Below are 9,119 nucleotides of genomic sequence, written 5' to 3'. Positions count from 1 at the left end.
GTAGCTGATTCGTCTATGACGCTAGGCTTGTGGCGATGCATACTCTGTTTCTCACTGAGACGTAACGGTTAGGTGCACATACATCATGGTCTGGGGGCCGTAGTGCATCTCCCCCTTAGACGGCCGTTAAGATGTGAGTTATGGGGGGGAGTTCTTCCTATAGCAACCGCCTTGCACCTTTCGTAGTTGTAACTATGCTGAATATTGCAGCCGGTTGTATAACCAGGTTAGATTGTGGCATAGGCTGGATGATCTCTTTTGGGTGTTTTTCCCCAAATTTTTTTTTTGGCACGCTTTCCAAATTTTGTTTTACATACAAAAAAATACTGTTATTAAACATATTATGGAACGGATATGGTTCGAAAAAAAATTTATATCGACTAAAAACACCTTAATTAACCCCTGAATACTCTCCCCAGTCTCTGCATGATATAGGAGGCAATGAATTAAACAATAGTACAATACCAGAAATCATTCATAAACAGCAAACATCTTCATCAACCTTACAGCAGTAAAACAGCACAAAGACATTCAGACAGTCAACTCTGCATTCCGTTAGTGCCTTCAGCCCAGAACTGTCATCAAAAGTCTGGATAAATCCCTGGCTTTCTGCGATTTTCAAATTCATATTTCAAAATATCTGACATTGAAACAACTCAGATTTTCTAATAATTGTGGATTTAGCTTATTCATTAATACTCCATGAGATAGTTTGAACGAAGACTCCCACCATTGTTGGGTATACCAGTGCAGTATGGTAATAGGTAATATCCCAGATATCTCGATGAATCAGCCTGAATTCTTTGTAGCTAAATTTCATTCCACAACAAGCAACACGGCATGTTCATGGCCATTTTAAGAGCACATTCAATTGTTATATATTCCCAACTTTGATATAATTTCAAATACATAACTTCGAAGTTTGGGACGGCACTTGTAGAGAAAGTGGACAAACAAAACCTACTGCGACCATTCGAATCCTCGCCACAATGAATCGAACCACGCAGGTAACATAAGCTGAACCCAGACACTTATACAAACATTTTGCATGGACACTTGATGTCTTGCTCAGCACACAAAGCATCACCAAAACCAGTTCTTTGTTTAAAGGCTGCACCTACTCCTTCAAAAAGGTTGGGACAAATACCCAAGGCTACAAGAAACTGGATAACAGTTTTGAGGATTTGTTGATCTTTTACGCTCAGATCCATTTATACGGCAACTCGTGTTTATATTAATTTAAGAAGATATATTAAAAGAGCGCTAACATAACCGATTAAAGATCGATCGTACAGATCTACTATCGATGTTTACCGTTGACCCTGTTCCCCTGCTCTCTGAGCTCGGTTCTTGCTCAAGTATTCCACAAAACGACAACTTCAATTCATGACGTGATCTCAAATGCTCCTCCGTTTCTAAAGCTCGCCAAAGAAACATAGATTCAACGCTAACAAATCATCAAAATTGGTTGTGGCTTTAACGGCTAAGTGCATGTCTGTAGCTTTACTTCGATTTAAAAACTTGTGAAATAAAAATTTGTGAAATAAATATACAATTTAGGCCCAACGTGTACCAGCGAGTCAAGCGGCTATACTACTAAAAACACAAATTAACAAAACATTTTAGCAAACTAAGCCGTTCAGTCATTTATATTGAGTTTCCTTTCGAGAATGACGATTATTTTGACGTTAAAAACCAACAAGGATTGTTTCAAAACCATAAAAGAATATAAAAACACTAAAATTTCTCGCTAGAAACACTTAAAAAACGTTTAGGCGTTTAAATCTTGACATTTCCAAGCGTGTGCCTTATTAGTCGTTTTCTGTACATATACTTGTTAGGGACCGCCCCCCGAGACCAGGAAAAGCTTAAATACGTTAAATTTATCTTCGCTCTCAGGGCTAGCCACTGTAGCTGATTCGTCTATGACGCTAGGCTTGTGGCGATGCATACTCTGTTTCTCACTGAGACGTAACGGTTAGGTGCACATACATCATGGTCTGGGGGCCGTAGTGCATCTCCCCCTTAGACGGCCGTTAAGATGTGAGTTATGGGGGGGAGTTCTTCCTATAGCAACCGCCTTGCACCTTTCGTAGTTGTAACTATGCTGAATATTGCAGCCGGTTGTATAACCAGGTTAGATTGTGGCATAGGCTGGATGATCTCTTTTGGGTGTTTTTCCCCAAATTTTTTTTTTGGCACGCTTTCCAAATTTTTGTTTTACATACAAAAAAATACTGTTATTAAACATATTATGGAACGGATATGGTTCGAAAAAAATTTATATCGACTAAAAACACCTTAATTAACCCCTGAATACTCTCCCAGTCTCTGCATGATGAGGCTGAATTAAACAATAGTACAATAGCAGAAATCATTCATAAACAGCAAACATCTTCATCAACCTTACAGCAGTAAAACAGCAACAAAGACATTCAGACAGTCAACTCTGCATTCCGTTAGTGCCTTCAGCCCAAGAACTGTCGATCAAAAGTCTGGATAAATCACCTGGCTTTCTGCGATTTTTTAAATTCATATTTCAAAATATCTGACATTGAGAACAATCAGATTTTCTAATAATTTGGATTGGTTATTCATTAATACTGATCCATGAGATACTTTGAACAAGACTTCACCATTGTTGGGTATACCAGTGCAGTATGGTAATAGGTAATCCAGGTAATCTCGATGAATCAGCCTGAATTCTTTGTAGCTAAATTTTCATTCCACAACAAGCAACACGGCATGTTCATGGCCATTTTAAGAGCACATTCAATTGTTATATATTCCCAACTTTGATATAATTTCAAATACATAACTTCGAAGTTTGGGACGGCACTTGTAGAGAAAGTGGACAAACAAAACCTACTGCGACCATTCGAATCCTCGCCACAATGAATCGAACCACGCAGGTAACATAAGCTGAACCCAGACACTTATACAAACATTTTGCATGGACACTTGATGTCTTGCTCAGCACACAAAGCATCACCAAAACCAGTTCTTTGTTTAAAGGCTGCACCTACTCCTTCAAAAAGGTTGGGACAAATACCCAAGGCTACAAGAAACTGGATAACAGTTTTGAGGATTTGTTGATCTTTTACGCTCAGATCCATTTATACGGCAACTCGTGTTTATATTAATTTAAGAAGATATATTAAAAGAGCGCTAACATAACCGATTAAAGATCGATCGTACAGATCTACTATCGATGTTTACCGTTGACCCTGTTCCCCTGCTCTCTGAGCTCGGTTCTTGCTCAAGTATTCCACAAAACGACAACTTCAATTCATGACGTGATCTCAAATGCTCCTCCGTTTCTAAAGCTCGCCAAAGAAACATAGATTCAACGCTAACAAATCATCAAAATTGGTTGTGGCTTTAACGGCTAAGTGCATGTCTGTAGCTTTACTTCGATTTAAAAACTTGTGAAATAAAAATTTGTGAAATAAACATACAATTTAGGCCCAACGTGTACCAGCGAGTCAAGCGGCTATACTACTAAAAACACAAAATTAACAAAACATTTTAGCAAACTAAGCCGTTCAGTCATTTATATTGAGTTTCCTTTCGAGAATGACGATTATTTTGACGTTAAAAACCAACAAGGATTGTTTCAAAACATAAAGAATATAAAAACACTAAAATTTCTCGCTAGAAACACTTAAAAAACGTTTAGGCGTTTAAATCTTGACATTTCCAAGCGTGTGCCTTATTAGTCGTTTTCTGTACATATACTTGTTAGGGACCGCCCCCCGAGACCAGGAAAAGCTTAAATACGTTAAATTTATCTTCGCTCTCAGGGCTAGCCACTGTAGCTGATTCGTCTATGACGCTAGGCTTGTGGCGATGCATACTCTGTTTCTCACTGAGACGTAACGGTTAGGTGCACATACATCATGGTCTGGGGGCCGTAGTGCATCTCCCCCTTAGACGGCCGTTAAGATGTGAGTTATGGGGGGGAGTTCTTCCTATAGCAACCGCCTTGCACCTTTCGTAGTTGTAACTATGCTGAATATTGCAGCCGGTTGTATAACCAGGTTAGATTGTGGCATAGGCTGGATGATCTCTTTTGGGTGTTTTTCCCCAAATTTTTTTTTTGGCACGCTTTCCAAATTTTTGTTTTACATACAAAAAAATACTGTTATTAAACATATTATGGAACGGATATGGTTCGAAAAAAAATTTATATCGACTAAAAACACCTTAATTAACCCCTGAATACTCTCCCCAGTCTCTGCATGGCTGAGTCTGAATTAAACAATAGTACAATAGCAGAAATCATTCATAAACAGCAAACATCTTCATCAACCTTACAGCAGTAAAACAGCACAAAGACATTCAGACAGTCAACTCTGCATTCTCGTTAGTGCCTTCAGCCCAAGAACTGTCGATCAAAAGTCTGGATAAATCACCTGGCTTTCTGCGATTTTTAAATTCATATTTCAAAATATCTGACATTGAGAACATCGAGATTTTCTAATAATTGGACTTTAGCTTATTCATTAATACTCCATGAGATACTTTGAACGAAGACTTCACCATTGTTGGGTATACCAGTGCAGTATGGTAATAGGTTATCCGATATAATCGACCCCTGAATTCTTTGTAGCTAAATTTTCATTCCACAACAAGCAACACGGCATGTTCATGGCCATTTTAAGAGCACATTCAATTGTTATATATTCCCAACTTTGATATAATTTCAAATACATAACTTCGAAGTTTGGGACGGCACTTGTAGAGAAAGTGGACAAACAAAACCTACTGCGACCATTCGAATCCTCGCCACAATGAATCGAACCACGCAGGTAACATAAGCTGAACCCAGACACTTATACAAACATTTTGCATGGACACTTGATGTCTTGCTCAGCACACAAAGCATCACCAAAACCAGTTCTTTGTTTAAAGGCTGCACCTACTCCTTCAAAAAGGTTGGGACAAATACCCAAGGCTACAAGAAACTGGATAACAGTTTTGAGGATTTGTTGATCTTTTACGCTCAGATCCATTTATACGGCAACTCGTGTTTATATTAATTTAAGAAGATATATTAAAAGAGCGCTAACATAACCGATTAAAGATCGATCGTACAGATCTACTATCGATGTTTACCGTTGACCCTGTTCCCCTGCTCTCTGAGCTCGGTTCTTGCTCAAGTATTCCACAAAACGACAACTTCAATTCATGACGTGATCTCAAATGCTCCTCCGTTTCTAAAGCTCGCCAAAGAAACATAGATTCAACGCTAACAAATCATCAAAATTGGTTGTGGCTTTAACGGCTAAGTGCATGTCTGTAGCTTTACTTCGATTTAAAAACTTGTGAAATAAAAATTTGTGAAATAAATATACAATTTAGGCCCAACGTGTACCAGCGAGTCAAGCGGCTATACTACTAAAAACACAAAATAACAAAACATTTTAGCAAACTAAGCCGTTCAGTCATTTATATTGAGTTTCCTTTCGAGAATGACGATTATTTTGACGTTAAAAACCAACAAGGATTGTTTCAAAACCATAAAGAATATAAAAACACTAAAATTTCTCGCTAGAAACACTTAAAAAACGTTTAGGCGTTTAAATCTTGACATTTCCAAGCGTGTGCCTTATTAGTCGTTTTCTGTACATATACTTGTTAGGGACCGCCCCCCGAGACCAGGAAAAGCTTAAATACGTTAAATTTATCTTCGCTCTCAGGGCTAGCCACTGTAGCTGATTCGTCTATGACGCTAGGCTTGTGGCGATGCATACTCTGTTTCTCACTGAGACGTAACGGTTAGGTGCACATACATCATGGTCTGGGGGCCGTAGTGCATCTCCCCCTTAGACGGCCGTTAAGATGTGAGTTATGGGGGGGAGTTCTTCCTATAGCAACCGCCTTGCACCTTTCGTAGTTGTAACTATGCTGAATATTGCAGCCGGTTGTATAACCAGGTTAGATTGTGGCATAGGCTGGATGATCTCTTTTGGGTGTTTTTCCCCAATTTTTTTTTTGGCACGCTTTCCAAATTTTTGTTTTACATACAAAAAATACTGTTATTAAACATATTATGGAACGGATATGGTTCGAAAAAAAATTTATATCGACTAAAAACACCTTAATTAACCCCTGAATACTCTCCCCAGTCTCTGCATGATGGAGGCAATGAATTAAACAATAGTACAATACCAGAAATCATTCGTAAACAGCAAACATCTTCATCAACCTTACAGCAGTAAAACAGCGACAAAGACATTCAGACAGTCAACTCTGCGTTCTCGTTAGTGCCTTCAGCCCGAGAACTGTCGATCAAAAGTCTGGATAAATCACCTGGCTTTCTGCGATTTTTTAAATTCATATTTCAAAATATCTGACATTGAGAAACATATCGAGATTTTCTAATAATTTGGACTTGGTTATTCATTAATACTCCATGAGATACTTTGAACAAGACTTCACCATTGTTGGGTATACCAGTGCAGTATGGTAATCAGGTAATATCCAATGATATCGATGAATCAGCCTGAATTCTTCTGTAGCTAAATTCTCATTCCACAACAAGCAACACGGCATGTTCATGGCCATTTTAAGAGCACATTCAATTGTTATATATTCCCAACTTTGATATAATTTCAAATACATAACTTCGAAGTTTGGGACGGCACTTGTAGAGAAAGTGGACAAACAAAACCTACTGCGACCATTCGAATCCTCGCCACAATGAATCGAACCACGCAGGTAACATAAGCTGAACCCAGACACTTATACAAACATTTTGCATGGACACTTGATGTCTTGCTCAGCACACAAAGCATCACCAAAACCAGTTCTTTGTTTAAAGGCTGCACCTACTCCTTCAAAAAGGTTGGGACAAATACCCAAGGCTACAAGAAACTGGATAACAGTTTTGAGGATTTGTTGATCTTTTACGCTCAGATCCATTTATACGGCAACTCGTGTTTATATTAATTTAAGAAGATATATTAAAAGAGCGCTAACATAACCGATTAAAGATCGATCGTACAGATCTACTATCGATGTTTACCGTTGACCCTGTTCCCCTGCTCTCTGAGCTCGGTTCTTGCTCAAGTATTCCACAAAACGACAACTTCAATTCATGACGTGATCTCAAATGCTCCTCCGTTTCTAAAGCTCGCCAAAGAAACATAGATTCAACGCTAACAAATCATCAAAATTGGTTGTGGCTTTAACGGCTAAGTGCATGTCTGTAGCTTTACTTCGATTTAAAAACTTGTGAAATAAAAATTGTGAAATAAATACATACAATTTAGGCCCAACGTGTACCAGCGAGTCAAGCGGCTATACTACTAAAAACACAAAATTAACAAAACATTTTAGCAAACTAAGCCGTTCAGTCATTTATATTGAGTTTCCTTTCGAGAATGACGATTATTTTGACGTTAAAAACCAACAAGGATTGTTTCAAAACCATAAAAGAATATAAAAACACTAAAATTTCTCGCTAGAAACACTTAAAAAACGTTTAGGCGTTTAAATCTTGACATTTCCAAGCGTGTGCCTTATTAGTCGTTTTCTGTACATATACTTGTTAGGGACCGCCCCCCGAGACCAGGAAAAGCTTAAATACGTTAAATTTATCTTCGCTCTCAGGGCTAGCCACTGTAGCTGATTCGTCTATGACGCTAGGCTTGTGGCGATGCATACTCTGTTTCTCACTGAGACGTAACGGTTAGGTGCACATACATCATGGTCTGGGGGCCGTAGTGCATCTCCCCCTTAGACGGCCGTTAAGATGTGAGTTATGGGGGGGAGTTCTTCCTATAGCAACCGCCTTGCACCTTTCGTAGTTGTAACTATGCTGAATATTGCAGCCGGTTGTATAACCAGGTTAGATTGTGGCATAGGCTGGATGATCTCTTTTGGGTGTTTTTCCCCAAATTTTTTTTTTGGCACGCTTTCCAAATTTTTGTTTTACATACAAAAAAATACTGTTATTAAACATATTATGGAACGGATATGGTTCGAAAAAAAATTTATATCGACTAAAAACACCTTAATTAACCCCTGAATACTCTCCCCAGTCTCTGCATGGCTGAGTCTGAATTAAACAATAGTACAATACAGAAATCATTCATAAACAGCAAACATCTTCATCAACCTTACAGCAGTAAAACAGCAACAAAGACATTCAGACAGTCAACTCTGCATTCGTTAGTGCCTTCAGCCCAAGAACTGTCGATCAAAAGTCTGGATAAATCCCTGGCTTTCTTTGCGATTTTTTAAATTCATATTTCAAAATATCTGACATTGAGAACATATCGAGATTTTCTATATAATTTTGGACTTGGTTATTCATTAACTACTCCATGAGATACTTTGAACAAAGACTTCACCATTGTTGGGTATACCAGTGCAGTATGGTAATCAGGTAATATCCAATGCCATAATCTCGATGATCAGCCTGAATTCTGTAGCTAAATTTTCATTCCACAACAAGCAACACGGCATGTTCATGGCCATTTTAAGAGCACATTCAATTGTTATATATTCCCAACTTTGATATAATTTCAAATACATAACTTCGAAGTTTGGGACGGCACTTGTAGAGAAAGTGGACAAACAAAACCTACTGCGACCATTCGAATCCTCGCCACAATGAATCGAACCACGCAGGTAACATAAGCTGAACCCAGACACTTATACAAACATTTTGCATGGACACTTGATGTCTTGCTCAGCACACAAAGCATCACCAAAACCAGTTCTTTGTTTAAAGGCTGCACCTACTCCTTCAAAAAGGTTGGGACAAATACCCAAGGCTACAAGAAACTGGATAACAGTTTTGAGGATTTGTTGATCTTTTACGCTCAGATCCATTTATACGGCAACTCGTGTTTATATTAATTTAAGAAGATATATTAAAAGAGCGCTAACATAACCGATTAAAGATCGATCGTACAGATCTACTATCGATGTTTACCGTTGACCCTGTTCCCCTGCTCTCTGAGCTCGGTTCTTGCTCAAGTATTCCACAAAACGACAACTTCAATTCATGACGTGATCTCAAATGCTCCTCCGTTTCTAAAGCTCGCCAAAGAAACATAGATTCAACGCTAACAAATCATCAAAATTGGTTGTGGCTTTAACGGCTA

Source organism: Dendronephthya gigantea, unplaced genomic scaffold (genome assembly GCF_004324835.1).
Source record: "Dendronephthya gigantea isolate DGI-Jeju-01 unplaced genomic scaffold, DenGig_1.0 000020F, whole genome shotgun sequence".
Lineage (NCBI taxonomy): Eukaryota > Metazoa > Cnidaria > Anthozoa > Malacalcyonacea > Nephtheidae > Dendronephthya > Dendronephthya gigantea.
This window is presented reverse-complemented; position numbering follows the sequence as displayed.